The sequence below is a fragment of the Pogona vitticeps genome, chromosome 12, assembly GCF_051106095.1.
Source record: "Pogona vitticeps strain Pit_001003342236 chromosome 12, PviZW2.1, whole genome shotgun sequence".
NCBI lineage: Eukaryota > Metazoa > Chordata > Lepidosauria > Squamata > Agamidae > Pogona > Pogona vitticeps.
The window spans coordinates 17,227,099-17,245,605 of record NC_135794.1 but is presented as its reverse complement, the minus strand read 5'-3'; positions in this window follow the sequence as shown (position 1 = coordinate 17,245,605).

The following is an 18,507-nucleotide window of genomic DNA, read 5'->3' as shown; positions in this document are numbered from 1 at the left end:
CATCTCTTTGAGGTCAACCATCCTAAACTGTAAAGGGAATAATGGTGCTTCATTTACCACGCAAGGACAAATAGCGGCACGTTCCTAAACTGCCCCAAACAACACACCTTCCCCAAAAACGCCCTCCAGAACTAGGGGGTGAGTCCTGTTTTCCCCCTTTAAGATATCTCGCACAAGAATGGCTAGAGATATGTTTGCTTTATGCAGGAAGTGACAGTACTACCAATGCATGTGCAGCATGATGGAAAGGGGCTGTACCTAAGCAATGGATCCCACCGTTTACCTGCAAGAAGTTCCAGGATCAGCCTCTGCTAGGCCTGGGTGAGACCCCACACACACACACACACCTGGAGAAAGAGGCTTCCAATCAGGACAGATGATGCATATCTTTATCTATACCCCTGGCACACTGATAACATGCAGTTAGAAGCTGAGATCTGTTGCGGTTGCAAATTCAGGCAGAGCTTCATGAATACTTTCAACTGAAGATGGTGCTTCCTTGCCCGTGACCCATCGCAAAACAAAGCAAGCTAGTCTGCAAGCTCCAGAACACCCAAGAAAAGGTTCTACTGGGACAATCAGACATTTTCAGGACTTAAGGAATTCTCTGTTCTAACAATGGGTCACCTATAATGTAATGTTTGCCTTTTTTGACTTCCTATCCAGCATCACCTGATATTTCAAGGGAATGTTTTGGATCATCATTAAACTGTGTCAAAGGACACCCATTATTTGCTTGAAGGACAGAGCTTGTGAACTTCTCAGGCACTAAAGAGAAGTGTCACCCTACGTATAATCTGCTCCAAAGCCTCACCAGATCCGTGCGGCTTTCACGCACCGACTACCACCACACTGCTCTTAAGCCACTCCGCCAAAGTGCTTTTTTTTGCGGCTAGTTTTATTTAGGGGAGAAAGTGATTGAAAGAAGAAAAGATGGGGGAGAAGAAGGAAGGGGAAGAAAAGAGGGTCAGGATCACAGGGATTAAATTTGGGGTCTTAACGGAGTTTAGGCAGCTTTAGGCTCCTTGCCAATTTCCCCAGCCCATTGCCTGAGATTTTGTTCACGGCATGTTTGGGTGCTGATTATTCTGATGCCGAGCAGGCCTCATTCTCCCTGAGCATCCAGCTTGGATTTCTCATTTCACGCATCATTTGCAGCCTTCAGCCGTTCATTTTGCAAAGCTGGGGCTGGGCTCTTAACAAAGCACAGGGAGCTCCCTGACACGCAGAGAGAGAGAGGCAACGAGCTAGGCTCACTCCCAGGCCTTGAAGGATAAGCAAGCAGGGACTGTTGTTGCTTCTGCAGGAGATAGAGCCGGTGCCCAACGGTGAGCCTTTTGCTGGAGCATTGAGACCAACAGGCCACCATGTATCCGTCCTTGCTCACAGTTTGGGAGAAGTTTGTTAGAAAGAAGTGGTCACGTGTAATTAGATCCTTTTCCCAGGATAAAGGGCATCGCTTCATCGCATTAGTATGCAGTACACCACTATGCTCTCTTAATAAGAGATACATTTACTCTCAGTGACCTCCTGTTGCTGAGCTATACGTGCATAATTTAGGCCTGGTTGTGAAATTTACACCAAGGCAGGGGAACATGTAGGGCAAGCTGTTGCACAACTTGTTGCACAATCAGTCATGCAAGCGGGCACACAATGTGGATTGTCCAGGTGTAATGTTGCACTTAATGAGAATCGATTTGACGTCACATAACGAAGAAGTTTCTACAACACAGTGCAATAGCCTTTGTATCATCAACAGCTGGCTGGATAGCTTAATGGGTTGGAGCACCTGGCTGCAGAGCTAGTGTTTTTGAATTCACTTCCCCGCTGTGCTTCCTGAAGGAAGAGCCAGCCTTGGTAGCCTTAGACAAGCTGCATAGTTCCAGGGTACATCCAGAGGAAAACAATGGTAAACCACTTCTGATTTACCCTCGACTTACGAATGTCTCTACTTGCAAACAATTTGAGTTACGAACGACTCCATTCGCAAAAAGTAGCTTTGACTTGCGAATGGAGCGTCGACTTACAACCCCCCCCAAAAAAAAAAACAAAGAAAGAAAAGAAAAAAACCTTTCCTGCCCTTTTTTGACCTAAGTTCATCTTAGGTCAAAAGAAGAAAAAAATAAAAAAAAAACCATCCCCTAGTGGTTGAGTATGGATTAACCGTTTTTGCATTCGTTCCTATGGGAACGAATGCCTCTACCTACGAACAGCGCCTCGACATACGAACGAAAACCAACAGATACAGATTAAATGGTTTTCAATGCATTCCTATGGAAAAGTTTGCCTCGACTTACAAACTTTTTGATGTACGAACTTAATTCCATTACATTCATAAGTCGATGTACCACTGTACTCTATGCCTAGAAAACCCTGGGAAAGGTCACCAGAAGTCAGAATTGACTTGACAGCCCATACTTTTTATTATTATTTGGGACTGAACACTTGACTGATCGTTACTGGCATTAATATGGCCGTTGTTGTTTTGAAAGCACATTACCAATGTAATTTGTCACCCTTATGTTCTCATCTCACTTGGCCCTCACCCTCACTTGACCCTCACGGAGTATATATAGGCCTGTGGCCTACTTAGTACACTCTACATGTCTGAGGAAGTGAGGTGGAATCCCTGAAATCTCACAATGAAATACATAAATAAATTAACAACAACCATAGACCTACAGAGCTGGAAGGGTCCCTATGGATCATTGACTCCAGCTCCTACGTATCAAGAAGGCCTGGTGGGGAATCGAACTCCCAACTTCTAAACCACTGAGCTATCCAGCAGTTCAATCTGCAGGTCTTTCAGGTGCCCCCTCTTTTCTGTTATATTAATACTGATAAATGCATGACGTCAATTCTGACTTATGGTGAACATTTCAGGGTTTTCCAGGGAGAGAATGGTTGATCATCCCCTTCTTCTGGGACTATGCAGCTTGCCCAGGGCCACACAGGCTGGATCTTTTCCTAGGAGGCATAATGGGGGAATCAAACTCCCAACCTTTGGCTCTGCAGCCAGATACCTAAACTTCTGACCTATCTAGCCAGCTTTTTCTGTTATATATGTACTCATATACAGTGGTGCCTCGCTTAACGGCGATAATCCGTTCCAGGAAAATTGCCGTTAAGCGAAAACATCGTAAAGCGAAATTAAAAACCCCATTGAAACGCATTGAAGCCCGTTCAGTGAGTTCCAATGGGGTAAAAACTCGTCGTCCAGTGAAGATCCTCCATACAGCAGCCAGTTTCACTGCCTGTATAGCGAGGAATCCATCCCTAAGCACAGCGGGGAGCCATTTTAAGCACCTGGTGGCCATTTTGAAAACCCGACGATCAGCTGTTTTTGATCATCATAAAGTGAAAATCGGTTCCCGAAGCAGGAAACTGATCATCGCAAAGTGAAACTCCCCCATTTAGACCATTGTTTTGCGATCGCAATTGTGATTGCAAAAAGATCATCGTAAAGCGGATTCGTCATACTGCGGAGCAATTGTTAAGGGAGGCACCACTGTATCTATCAGAGTCAAAGGAAAGACTCACTAAGTCTTTCCAGCCCCACTAGCTAGCAGTGATCATTCTTTCCCTTCAATCCCAGCAGAACAACCTCTTCTAACCCAAGGCCCCTTCTAGTAGGCTGAAATTTACCGTATTTTTCCATGTATAAGCTGTGTCCATGTATAAGACACCCCCACTTTTCTAATCCAAAATTAAGAAATCTAAGTGGGGCTTAGCAAGTGTAGGGGAAAAGGGATAAAAGCGCTGCAGAATCGCTTTGATCACTGCTTTCCCCTCCATTTGTTTTTGTTCTCTCCTCAGCTAACTTCCGTGTATAAGACGACCCTCCATTTTTAGTCTAAAGATTTTAGACAAAAGTCTAGTCTTATACACGGAAAGGTATAGTAAATTCCATCCTAGTTGAACATTATGGGAGTTGTAGCCCCATATATCTGGAGAGCCGCAGGTTGTGGCAAAGAATTCTGGATTTTTCAGAAAGTGCCCTTAGCATACGTTTGGGGCCAATATTTTTAAAAGAAATCCCAAAAGCTACCACTATCATTATTCCCAAGGTTAGCAAACTCACCTTTCTGGACTGAAGCTCCAAAGGTGGCTGGGGAATCCTTGGGCCTTTAATCCAAAAAGTATAGCTCAGTGGTTTAGATCTCTGGCTGCAGAGCCAGAGGTTGGGAGTTGGATTCCCCACTGGGCTTCTTTGGTGTGAGCTGGACTCGATGACCCATCGGGTCCTTTCCAGCGTTGCCGTTCTAAGATTATACATTACATTTCCAAGCTCTTCGCTGTCCTGTGAGAATTGCATAGAGGATTTTCACCACCGTTACTCCTCTACTCCAGGTTTCACCATCTTGGAACGAGCTACCAAATCAGGGAGGGAGTAGATTTCACCTTGAGTTAAACTGATTTGAAACATACTTCCTTTCCCTATTCTGTTTTCCCAGGTCAGCAATTTCTCATTTCCTGAAGATGACTAGGGCAAAGCCTCTGCCCTAGGGGCAGGTGCTTGTAATGTCACAGAGGTTAGACCTCTCGAGAAGAATTGCATCACACATACACACACACACACACACAAATATAGAAACTAAGGTGCAATTAAGGAGCTGCAAAGGTATGTTCCTGATCTCACCAAAAATCATTGCTTTAATGGGAGCAATCTTCCAACTTGGGGACAGATTGGGTTTGGGCTGGAGTTCATTTCCCCGTGCGTTGTGCGATCACTGGTGAACATACAGCATCAGGTTGTTCCACAAGAGGTCCAGACGATGGTTTATTTCCTAATGTGATCACGCCCTCATGCCACCTGTAAATTTCAGCAGCAACTGCTGTTCTACAACACACAGAGCAAACGCAAAAGGCAAGTGTGCTTCTGAGCATGTCTTAATAACCAGAAACAAATTATCCCCACGTTGCAGGGGCCTGTCCACACTGTGAAATGTGGTGTGATCCAGCCAGTGCTTAAAAGGTCATTAACTTCAGTGCAATCTGTTTTAACTCTTGGTATCTGTCCACAGAAAACAGCTCTTTTGCATCTCAATGAGTTGTACAAAGAAGAGTGTATGCCCCAGCCCTGTGCCAGAAAGATAAAGGCCAGCTCCTAAAAGGGAAGGATGGATTGTTTTAAGTAGAAAAAGTGGGCAAGGTCTCTTTTTTTTCCATGCCAAACATTGATGTCAAGGAACCATATATGTTACAACTATACCCCAATGTGGACAGGCTCTCAGTATTTCTTCCCATGATATTTCAAGTCTAGAGCCTGACAATTATATATTCTGAGAACATAGATGCTTGGGAGTGAAATTAAAATCTCTCTCTCTCTCTCTCTCTCTCTCTTTCTCTGTGTGTGTGTGTGTGTTTCCCACTGCACAGGATGTGAGTGCAGCATATGAAAATGATGGCTGAACAGCTGTACAAAATTTCTAGGACCTTGATTAATTTGGGAGGGGAGGGCTCTTTTTTCCTACAATTTCAAGCAACTCTAGATTTATGTCTTTAATTACAGCAAAGCTAAGCAAAAGAACTGATAAAGGAGGGAAAAAAGGGTGTCTTAAATCATCTTCTAACCTAGTACAAAGGATTTAGAATTTTCCAAGAGATAATATGCATGCTGGCACACCGCTCGTCTTCTATAGCCAGAAAGGCAATTTCACTATTTCTTTCCTGAGCTTAAAATTATCTACAACCTATCTTCTCTCTGAGCCTGGATTCGTCCAGTTCCCCCTCCTCTTTCTCACTTCACTTACGTAGCTTTCTCATTGAAGGGAACTGCTACTGCTCTGCTGCTAGCTAGTAAATTGCCCCGTTAATAATAATAACAATGTGCCATTGAGTCAATTCTGACTTAAGGGCACACTTTCCAGGGGTTTGTATGAGGTTTCCCATTTCCTTCTTCTGGAGGTGTCCTGAAATTGTGCCACTTGCCCAAGGCCACCCAGGCTGGCTCTGCTTTCAAGGACGCCCAGTTGGGGGGAATCAAACTCTCAATCTCTGTCTCTCCAGCCAAATACGTAAACTGCTGAGCTATCCAACCAAGTTTAAACTGCCTAATAAAAGTAACTAATTTCAAGTAACCATTTATACCCAGATATGGTGTGTGTGTGTGGGGGGGGGGGTTGGTTGGTTGGTTGGTTGGTTGGTTGGTTGGTTGGTTGGTTGGTTGGTTTAGTGTCCTTTGTAGGTTGCCTTTCTTCGAATGAGGAGACTCAAATTCTGACCAGATGTTCCAAGTCAATTCATTCTCCACGTCTTTCCAGTTGTGTGATTTACAAGCAGGGGACCAGTGGCTGAAAGCCCAAGAATCTCAGCAAATAGAGGTATACGTTTGTAAACAAGGAGGCTGGCACTGAGAGATGGAGCTGCTATGGCCGTCCCATAATTAAGATGACACAGCCAAGCGGTTGAGAACCCTTTTGGTTTAAGAGGTGAACCGAGACACAGATTTGAAAACTTGCAAGTAAAGATACCTGCTGAGACCTAAAAATGGTCTTGACATAAGTATTAGCCCAGAACTCAAGGGTAGACAAGGTGCTGCCTTCCAGATGATGTTGGACTACAACTAGCATCAATTCTAGCCAGTGAGGAATGCTGGGAGCTGCAATCCAGTAGCAGCTAGAAGGTTGCCCCTTACAAATCCCTGCCATAACTCATCTAGAGATAGGAAAAGTTCTTCTCCTTCTTCTCCTCCTTCTCTTCCTCCTCCTCCTCCTTCTTCTTCATCACGACAATTCCCCAAATCTCCTAGGCAGTATGATATACAGTGGACCCTTGACTTACAGACGGCTCGACTTACAGACTTTTTGAGTTACAGACTTCTCTGGCTGCAAAATTTAGATTTGACTTGCAGCCGGAGAATCAACTTACAGACCAGAAAAAAAACAAAATGGAATAAAAATACAATAAAAACCACTGGTTATGGGATTAATTGGTTTTCAGTGCATTGTAGGTCAATGGAGATTCGACTTACAGACTTTTCGACTTGCAGCCACCATTCCAATACGGATTAATTCCTTAAGTAGAGGGTCCACTGTACAATCATCTTGGCTGACAGGTACTGGGAGCTCTCATCCCTCCCAATTTTAACTTTTCTGAGCTTTTCCAGTTCTTATTTCCCAAGGTTGCTTGGTGGTGTCTTGAAGTGGTATCCCATACAAACAGAGCAGATGAAGGTCCATTTCTTCTTCCCTTCTAGTCTTATTAACAAGAGAGGAGAAATTACTGGGTTGGGGTTAATGCAGGCCTTTCAGAGTCTCCCTTGTATCCCTAAATCGCCTCTCTGGATGGCCAGCAGGCAAACACATCAAGTTACAACTAAATTCTCTCTCTTAAAAAAAAAGATTACACTAGCTGTGCAAAAATTGTGTCAATGGAAATTGGAGAAAGCAATATATCTTTTTTTTTTCAGGAAAAAAAATGGGATGCAACTTTTAAAGCTACCACTTCCCAGAATGTTTCAAACAGTGGTGCAATTGTTTTGGAAGATCATGCGAGCTACATGCCAAAAAAGGAGGGGAAGCTTGTTACACTTTTTTCTAGAAAATGATGTGACACAAACATTGCTGCCCTGAGTACGCATCTCAGTGTGATCTCTGGACTCATTATGGACTGGGGAAGCACTTGTGTGTCACAAAATGATGGACAAGGGACAGGCACCAGCTGGAATGAAATGATCTTTTATGTGCCGATGGAAACTTAGAAATAATCACGGTCATTTAAGCAAAAACGCAAGACACAATGGGAAATGATGCCATCAGGGAGCTGTCCAGGTGCTGCTCAGTGCTGGTGGATGGATGGATGATCTCAAGGTCCCTCCTCTGTCTTTGCAGGTTTTGCCTGCTCTTAATCCTTTGGTTCTCTGTCTTTCACCCACACCTGGACCAGACAAATACAGCTAGAATAGGGAAACCTCAGTCCTCCAGATGTTTGGGGGACTTCGTTCGGAGAATCTCAGGCCAGGTGATCCATGAGTGGATCACCCAAACTTCAAGAAGATGGACCAGAAGATTAACCTTTTGATGAGCCTTTCCATCTGAGAGGAAAACACAAGTTTCTCTGCAATTGTTTCTGAACAAATGGGTTTCTTGGGGTTTTGCAGGACAAAATCAGGGTTTTGAGTCACATATATAGATCCTATGTGTGAACAGGAACCTCTCTACTGCAGACATGTCAATTTCCACATATAGAAAGTGACAATGGAGGAGGGAAATGCTAAGCACGGGACCTGCAGAGGTAACGACTGGAAATCCATCCGGGAGATCCATGTTCCTCACCAGTTCCCAAAGCTCTCAGCCTGGCCTACCTCACAAGGCTGTTTTGAGGATAAATTGGGATGGAAGAGGACAATGATGTAAATAAAGTGGGGGAGGAGAAGGTCTAAGAATACTGATTTGAGCACATTAGGGGAAGAGCAGGACATAAATGTAACTGCCATCATCTGTGGTGTATCAGTGAAACAAACTCCAGATACTTCTAAAAAAAAAAAAACATTTTTGCTTGTACTGACATGATCTAACGGATATATTCACTTTCTTGGAAACTGTAGCTTTGTTGTCCTGGCCCCCCAACCCTCCAGCAAACCAGCCAGCCCTATCCTCCGGCTCAAGAAATGATGCCACTGATTCCAATAATGGAGCTAATCACAGGCTTTTAGGGGGGGTGAGCCAGCCACCCCCTTTTCTCATTCAGAAGCAATTGGTAGCTGGCGCAGAAGGAGCCTCTGAAAAGGTGCAGTGCCGGTGGCTGCTTTTGCATAATGCAAACAGCTGGAGGATTGTCCTCTCCTGCATGCTTGGGTGGCTCCTAATTTGTGTTTTAATGGCAAGGAAATGATGAAGGAGAGGAGCCAGAAGCAGCGAATGGGCCCACTGTGGCGTCGTTTCGTGGAGGTTGATGTAGGGAGGGGAGGGCCTTGCCTGCTTGCCACTCAGTTGCCTCCTAAACACAGAAAAAATTCATTTGATTCTATGATTGGCCAAGGAATATCTTTAGGACACATACTTTGCCACCTGGTTACATGCACACAAAAGGTCATATATGCTAAGTTGTCCCCTTCTTCCCAGGACTGATGGAAAGTTATTTTATTTGGAATAAATGTAAAAGCCGAGGCAAGAAAAAATAAAGAGCACACAATGGGATGGAATCCTGTTGATGTGTAAGTTGCACCGCACAAGTCTGGTGATGTCACCAATCTCAGGCATGCTGTGGCTATTTCAGTGGAATTAAAAGCTTCCTGTTCCCACTCCCTGCCAGCCATGTCCCTTCATCCTAGGAACCCGTCAGGGGCCACAAAACTGGATAGGGATAGAGTTAGAGCTGAAAAATTGTTGCCACTAGATTTACGCAGGCTAACTTAGGTCAACAGGATTCCAGCCATTAAGATTTAACAAGATAATTAAAGAAACCAAGAAACTCTTAGGTTATGGTTTCTGTGATGTCACAAAGACCTACTCTCCAGGTTTTAGTTATGGGATGCCGCTGGCCAGCAAACCTAGCTCCTACTCCAATTACTCAAGTGCAGACCTCTGCCAAAGATTGGCAGTAGCCACAAACAGAAACCCAGCAAAGATCACAATAACTACATAGGTTCGTGTGGAAACAGGTACTGTGTTTGCTTGTACCCCCTAAACATTGCTTCTTTGCACACAACCATCTCCAAGCTGCCTTGGTGGTGAGAAAAACTGTGACCTTCAGTAGCGTTGGCAGGCCTCGGGAAGGTCAAATATAATCTCCCCAATATCTCCATCTCTTTTCTCTGTTGCTCTGATTTACTGTGAAATGTTCAGCATGGTTTCATGAACGCCCTGGGAGTGACAGGAGCAACCATTCACATTTAAATGCTTTCAGAGGTGTCAGTTTCACAAAGGGCAGCGAAGGTGGCTGGACGTTGAGAAAAACCGCTGGCACCAAAAACAAGGGCTTTTCCTTAAAGCCCCAGAAAATAATCCAGGATTCCCAAGGTGTTCTAGGAATGTGATTCCCAGAAATCCCTGCCAGCACAGCTAGCGGTGGAGGCTTCTGGGAGTTTTTGCCCAAGAACACTTAGGGACCCAAGGTTGGGAACCGCTTCACTAGAGAAATAAAAGCAAGTGATAGGGAGTTTGGCCTTCTGTTTGGCTGCCGATTTCTAGGGCTGAAAGCATTTCCAGCTGTTCATTTATTTTGAGTTTGTCAAGGGCAAATTAAAGTGGGGCTTTTTGATAAGCATCGGCCTCCCTGATCAAAAGTGCCTCGTGCCAGATTGGCTGGCCGGCCAGCTAGCAATGAGGGAACATGTTATTGTCAAAATGGCTGCAACTGGCCACCCACAAGATGCACTCCAGAGACAATGTCCCCAATCTGGCACCCTCCAGATGTGCTCAACTACAACTCCCATAACCCCCTTGGTTTGATAGAGGGCCAAAGCAACCTGGAGATGGGTATTCTAGAGCAGGGATCTTTTTCTGTGGGGTCCTTACATGGGCTGCGACTATATCACTGTGGACAACAGGGAGATCCTCTTACTTCACCCAGAAGCTGGATAGCTCAGTGGTTTAGGAATCTGACTGCGGAGCCAGAGGTTGGGAGTTCGATTCCCCACTGGGCCTCCTGAACATGGGCTGGACTTCATGACCCATAGGCTCTCCTCAAGCTCTGCAATTCTAAGATGATGATGAGGAAGAGGAAGCAGAATGCTGAATACAGTGCCAGTTCTCCAGCAAAGGTCCTTAACATCAGTTAAGGAACTTTGGTTACGATTAGCTTGGCTTTAAACATGATACTAAGACAGCAGGAACAATAGACAAAAAAAGAGTCCACTGCTATCCTATCATCACATCCAGAGGTCACCTTGACAGCTAAGAGAGTTTTAGGAGCAGAGCATTCATTTCCCCCAATAACCTTGGCAATCGTGGGCAGCTTTATGAGCTTCTAAGGGGCTGTTTGCCATATTCACCCGGTGTTCAAGTTGATTTAATATATAGGACATCTACTCACCTGGGGATGGAGGAGGAGATGGTGGGGAGGGGGAGAAGTTTGACAAGGCGCCACTGGGAGAATACTAAATCTGCCTCTCTTTTATTCATCTTAACTTGCAACGTGGAATGCATTTTCTTTTGCCTTCTCCCTGAGTGGATGCAATCGCACCTGCTTTCTTTTGTAAGTATTTGATCAACCAGGAAAAAAAGCAGACAGCCTCCTTCCCCCCCTCTCCCATTTGCTATTCAAAGGCATGGTTTGGTTTGCTAACGTTCTCTTCTGGTCGCGAAAAGGAGACAGGCAGAAGCCCAACTTGTCCGAGCATGTTTCAATCTATGCATTGAACTGGCGCATGTTATTTGCAGTGTGTTCATACCTGATCACAACAAATGTGTGCTTCACAGCACACCCACTTGCCCCCCCCAAAAAAACCACTCGGGTGCTGGCAGATAAGATTGTACGTGTTTATGTGCATGCATACACTCAGAATATCAGCAAAGGCTTATGCATATTGCTAGAAATAAATTGGCTGTAATACCATTGGTAGGACAACATGAGAATGATAGAATAGTAACGCAGGAAGGGACCCCCGGGGTCATTAGTCCAACCTGCTGACAATGCAGCAAAGACACCCATTCCAGTTACACACAGAAATCCACACACACCGTCATTTCTTCATTTCTCATTTCATTTCCAGATCATCCCATTGCCTTGAGATGTGGGAGGGTGTGGGTGGATTTGGGGCGCATCCAGATTTCGCTTGTGTGGATCTCTTTAAACATCTTAAATAGGCACACAAGGGAAATCTGGGTGGTTAGGAAAACCTGGTGAAGTCAATTCTAGGGAGGGGCAAGTCAAGATCAAAAGAGATGTTAAGAGAAATATGTGTTTCACCCATTTTCTTCCCAGGCCATGGGAATTCATCAGAAATATGTGGCGCAAGACAATCAGCCTTGAAAATTATGCCCTTGTTTACCCTCCAGTGACCTCTGACAAAATTAAGCATGCTAAATGCAAGATACAGGAGTAAAAGAGGAAAAAAACAGGTGATAGGAGAGACAAAATATTCCACCACTTCAGGGAGCATCTCTTTTAAATACGTGCAAAATAAATCAGGTTGTTTGACCCCCTATCTATTTTTGGCTCATGTCACTGGCCCTTTTCTGCATTATTTTTTCATTTGTTACATTCATTCATCATAGTCATTCTATTTCTGGTTCCTTAATTCCTCATTGTTACTTTTTTTATCTGGTACTTTTTTTCCTAAGGATTGGGGAGGGAGCATATATGGTTCCGGTCTGAGAGAGGAACCGCGTTTGTATCAAGCTCTGCTCCCTTTTTTATCTTTATTTTTGATACTTACAAAGTATTCAACTGCTCAAGTTGATTCATTAAAAGAACTTTGCTTCCCGGTGGTGGGTGGAACCAAAGAGAGCAAGAAGCATTAAGTCTCCCCGGGGGAGTTTTATCAGCAACACAATGTTTGGAAAAGACTGAAATTGTTTCGAGGAAATTTCAAGGCCGTACAAGAACTAGGTGGTAACACTGTGAGTTATTTAGAAGATATTTAGAAGTCAAATGTCGGGAGTTGCCTGAGCTATCTAAGAAGGAGACATCACAGAAGGCAAGGTAATAAAAAAATAAAGAAACCACACTAGGACCTGCACTAGGATTTGCAGATGGCTCTAACTCTCCTTTTGCTTCTGATCATGGGGCATTCTTGGCAAATATGTGGAGTGGCATTGCCAATTCCTATTCCAGGTGGATTGCATTTAGTCGGAACTCTCCACTATGACCTGTCTGTCTTGGGTGTCCCTGCACGGCATAGCCCATAGCTTCCCTGAGTTACTCAAGCCCCTTTGCCACGACAAGACAGCTATCCGTGAAAGGTGCTGGAGGAGGCTCTTGAGAGTCCCCTGGACTGCAAGGAGAACAAATCTATCAATTCTAAAGGAAATCAACCCAGAGTGCTCACTGGCAGGACAGGACCTGAATCTGAGGCTCCAATACTTTGGCCAAATCATGAGAAGAGAAGACTCCTTGGAAATGACCTTGATGTTAGGAAAGTGTGAAGGCAGGAGGAGAAGGGGATGACAGAGGACAAGATGGTTGGACAGTGTCATCAAAGCGACCAACATGAATTTGACACAACTCCGGGAGGCAGTGGAAGACAGGAGGGCCTGGCGTGCTCTGGTCCACAGGGCCACAAAGAGTCGGACATGACTAAACAACTAAACACATACTAACTCTCCTGGGTTCAGCTGTGATTCAACAGCATGTATAAACACTACCAATGGACGTTACTAGAGCCCAGAAAACTCGTGCTGGAAGTAACATTGCTCCCAGAAGTAAAACTCAAAGGGCTATAGTACACTTCTGCGTACCTTTAACCTCCATTAGTCAACAGGACTTTTCCAGTTCCACTGGGCAAAGATTTCCAAGGGAATTTATCTCATGTACTCCATCTGTCTTAGACAATCAAGATTTGAAAGGGACCATCAGAGATTCCCAAAGAAATGATGTGGCTGAAGACCTTTCTGGCTACCTGATTGGCAATTGGTCAGTGGACCCAGGATTTCAGGAAAGGTCATCAATTTTATTAATGGACCTGCCTGAGAAAATCCAAATTTATCAAACACCGATCCAAAGAATATATCCATAGAAGAACAAATAGACAAATCATAGGGGCTTGATAATGAAGACATCAAAATTATCCACAATCAATTGTGGGGCGAGTGCTTCCTATCTACAAAATCAACTCAAAGCATCTTCGATAAACTACACGCACTACATCAAGAAATATTTGACCTGAAAGCAATTCTCCAACTCATAGACACTCTAATAAAAACAGGGATTTTGACAGCAGCAGCACCCTGGACATTTCCTAACCCAGACTCAAACTTCCACCAACCAGGAAGCGAGATTCATACATTAGAAACAAACAAGAACAATCCCTGCCTAACTCAAAAAGTACCGCATCTTATACAGCGGTTGGAGGACATAGAGTTGGCCGCAAACTCTGAAAAGGTTCCAGAAACTCAGGCTGAGAATTGCAACGCAAGTAAAGCTGCTGAGGACCTGAATTTAACCCTTTCAAATGTAGACTTCATAGTAATTCATGAATGAGAAGATGTTATCCCAGACGTAAATGACCCACAGTCCTCATTTACAGCCCCTACAGATAGGGACAACATACTGCTGGACAATACCTACCTACGATTTCCTACGGAAGTAGACTCCGGAATAGAGAAGCCACAGTCTAGAGTCTCACCATCCATCACTGTCAGTCATATTACTATATACAACTGGGCTTTAAAAATAATACATGGAAAACTAACACTGATGTAACACGGGATATCTTGGACATTCTGGATAAAGATTGGGATCCCTTATTGTATATGCATTGCTCATGCATATATCTGATAAAACCTGAAATGTGGAGGGGGAGGTGCATCTGTCATTTAAAGAAAACGGGCATGCTTATCATTTTTGGAGCCTAATATATAAGAACTTGACACAACTACGGGAGGCAATGGAAGACAGGAGGGCCTGGCGTGCTCTGGTCCATGGGGTCACGAAGAGTCGGACATGACTAAACAACTAAACGACGACAATATAAGTTTGAAGACATACAGTACCAGTATCATTCAAATGGGGAATACATATAACACACAGTAGGCCCAATTTCAAGTCAACTGCAAAATGAAACTTACAAAGACCATTCAAAACAAACAGACAGCCGTATGCTGCGAATCACAGGGGTCCTTGGTCCCCTTGTTCATTTTCATCCCCAGAACCGCCATCGGAGGAAAGCGAGATGGAGGCAGTGGGATTGACCAAGGTAGTGGGATTGACCATTGAGCTTCTTAACCAACTGGAAACTAAAACCCAAGATGTCTCGTCCCCAGTCCATTGTTATAACCAGTGCAGATTCATCAGTGATCATTTCATTTCTGTTATGTTCTCCAGGTGAGTTTGATGTTCAGATACATGTTTAAGACATACGTGGTTAATTAAATACATTCTCTTTCCAAACACACACATTTTTAAATGGATGTTGTTACACGTGTGTGTGTGTGTGTGTGTGTGTAAAGAACTGAACTGAAATTTTTGAAGGACTTCCACAAGAGTAAAGTCCGAATCATACATTCACTGAGAAAGTGAGGCTCGAGGTTGGTTTGTAAAGGAATTTGCAGAACTTCCAATATGCTTTTCGCAATGGAACTGTGTGCAGTACTCACTATTTCAAGGCAAACTCCCTGAACATAATTGCATTGTTCCTTTTGCACAAATGTTTCCTCATTGCATGTTTCATTGAGATTACCAGTAGTCAGAAAATAGAGGAAAATATTCTCTGGTTCCTTCTAGTGGCCAATTCTGATATTGCACCTTCAACTGATAGTAGTTGCTGCTTTGGACAGAGCAGGGAATGAGTTTAAAACATTAAATATGTCAGTCAAAATGCCTATAAAATGCTTTTAAAAGTAACTTTCAAAAGTAGCTAGAAATTGTTACTTGTTACAGCCCCAAAGCAACTTTGTAAATAGCCATTAATTACTTCTGAAATGTATCTTAGTTACACCCTGGCAACCCAAAAATAATAATTATAATATTATTATAGCTTTGTTACTTATATCTAGTTACTCCCAAGCTCTGCGAATCTGCTCAGGTCAAACTCCTCCCGCATCTCCAGTCATCTCAAAAAACCACTATCAAACCCAGCCCAAGACTGGCATTATAAATGTGCTCAATTATAAAAGTATGTTGGTAAAGTTACTTTATTGGACTATAATTCTCAGAATTTTCAAACTCAGGAAAGTCCTAACATAGATAAACAGAAGTACTGCTTTATATTAATATTTCCAATTTTTTTTTTTTGCTATTTATATTTATATATTTATATTCCACTCTTCCTCCAGCAGGATCTAGTTGGTGTATGTGACTCTCTTCTTCCTGGCAAACAATAGGCCAGGCTGACAGAGGGACAGATCCAAGGCCACCCAATGAGCTTCATAGACAAGTGTGGGATTTGAGCCCAGATCTCCTGAATTCCATTCTACCATTCTGACCTCTACACCAACTGGCTATCTATATTTGGCGATATTCTTGGAATGTCATCAAAACATGCTTAGTTACATTCACATCATGAGAAAGGTGTTTGGTTAATGTTCAAATAAGTAGGAAACTTTCCATCTAGAATCCTAGACCGATGGAAGCTTCTTTCTTCTTATTTTTTTTTCTGTGTAAACGACAGTTATTTTTTCTTAGCATTGAAGCAATCTGCACCTGTTCAGAGGAACATTTCTCACACATTTCTGCTTCCTATATGTGCTAGTAAAAGGTGGGAGATGGTGAATGCAAGCAAGAGCATGTTTGTTTGCTGTCTGGCTGGCTTGCTGACTTTTTATTACATTTATGCCCCACCTATGTAGTTGCAAGCAATTACTCTGGGTGGCTAACAACAAAAACGCGGAACATTTTGGATGCAGAACATCCCACCGTTAATCCACTGCAGGTTGGACCAGGTGAGGTTTCTGTCTGAAGCCCTGGAGATCCTTCCTTGTAGCACCAGGCATTCCAGAGAAAACTGGATCACCCTCTGTCAGATCTACTTTGATTTAGGTTCCTCTCTTGACAGCGGATTGGACTCAACAGCCTCATAGGCAACTTCCAACTCAATTATTGTATGATATGATTCTATGGATGATACCAAGCTAGATGGACCAATGGGTGAGATGTTAGGAAGCAGGCTTCCACCCAACACTGAGATGTTAGGAAGCAGGCTTCCACCCAACACTAGCTTTTTATTTGCAATAGGAAACGTGACCCTTCTCATGTTAAAATAACAAAGAATTCTGTGACCTTCAAAGGCTAAAACATTTTATTTGGCATAGGTTTTCATGGACCACAGCCTACCTTGTCAGAGGTTGGGTTCCATGCATCTGAAGGAGTCACCTCAGTCAACCGAAGCTCACAGTGAATGAAACACGTTCAGGTTTAAAGTATCACACAAGACTCTTTGTTCTCTCCATTGGAACAGAGGGATATCTCTGCCTCCTTGGCAATTCCTGCAGAGCTTGTTGGACTACAACTCCCATTTACTGCTACCCAGGAGAGCCAAAGAACACTTAGGGACCCAGGAGAGATCATGGAGGCTGCACTCCAACAGCTTTTGGAGGCCCGCACATTACTCACCCATAATTTATAACCAGAAGGATGTACTTTAACATCAAGGGAATGACTGAAGCTTCACTGCAAAGGCAGAAGCTTTCCATGCAAAAATTCCTGAGTTGGAAATCCCAGGTGGATCTAAAAAAAGGTTGGCCAAAAACCCGGAAGTCTTGCTTAAAGGCCAGTTGCTACCGTACTGAGCAAGAGAAGCACAGACTGATTTGCGAGAAGACAGCTTCAAATTTAGAAGAAAATCAATGAATAAAATTGCCCTTCCCCAGGCCATACAACCACTGCTGCCAGGAGAATACTGGACAGACCAGTTGATAGTTAAACTATAGGAAACCCATTGAATCGGCGCAGTTTGCATAAGTTTGGATTGTCATCCACCAGTTGACTCCTGGGGCTTACTTTCATTAGGACAAAATACCCAATAATCTTACCCGTCCTGCCCTTGCCTTTTTGTGGCAGAAAGAGAAACAGTGGGGCTCATTTCACAGGTACCTACCTTGCTTCCATTTTGTCCATAGCCAAAACTGCAGTCAATCACAATGTCTCTGAGAAGTCAATGCGTGCCATCGTGATTTTGGCTGCCACTAGCAATAACGTTGTCTGTGCTTTAGCACCAGCTTTTAACAGCTGTACTAACAGTGAACGTAATTTCTGAAATCCTGATACGGCTCGTATTTGAATGTTCCCGGAACTCTTGTGCCCTACGTAAAGTAGCCAGATGGTGCTGCAGAGTAGAAAAAGACTTTTCAGATTGCATGATTTTATTTTTGCTTTTTACTAGACTCTTGGGTTTCACTGTCCAGAGCCAGGTATACAAAACTCTCCAAGCTGTGATGCCCTGCACCCAGGAGATCATCGATTGTCATCATCTTAGAATTGCAGAGCTGGAAGAGACCCTATAGATCATCGGGTCCAGACCCTGTCAATGCGGCACAGCGGGGAATCGAACTCTCAAACTCTGGTTCTGCAACCAGATGCTTAAACCACTGAGCTATCCAGCAGATGACCAGGAATGGCCAGTGCATAAAAGGTGTATCCGAGTTCTAACCTTGGGATCATGAAATATTGGCTATTCTGCCAATGAGCACAGGGACTAAATGTTGCATAAAAGGAAATGAAGGGCCCCCTTTAACCCCTATGAGAGTTAGCAGCTGGGTGAGCAGAACTGCTTGCTTATCCCTTCCCCAGCATAAGTGCTTCTAAAGTACTAAGAAACAACTTAGTACTTTAGAAAACAAACCAAATATTAATGGGAGGGACAGCCATGAAAGTTGGAAGCCAGCAGGAGTGTGAGGTCAATTCAGTTTATTTGACTGGGCATCAGCCATTCCCAACCTTTTTTGGATTACAACCGTGGACACAATG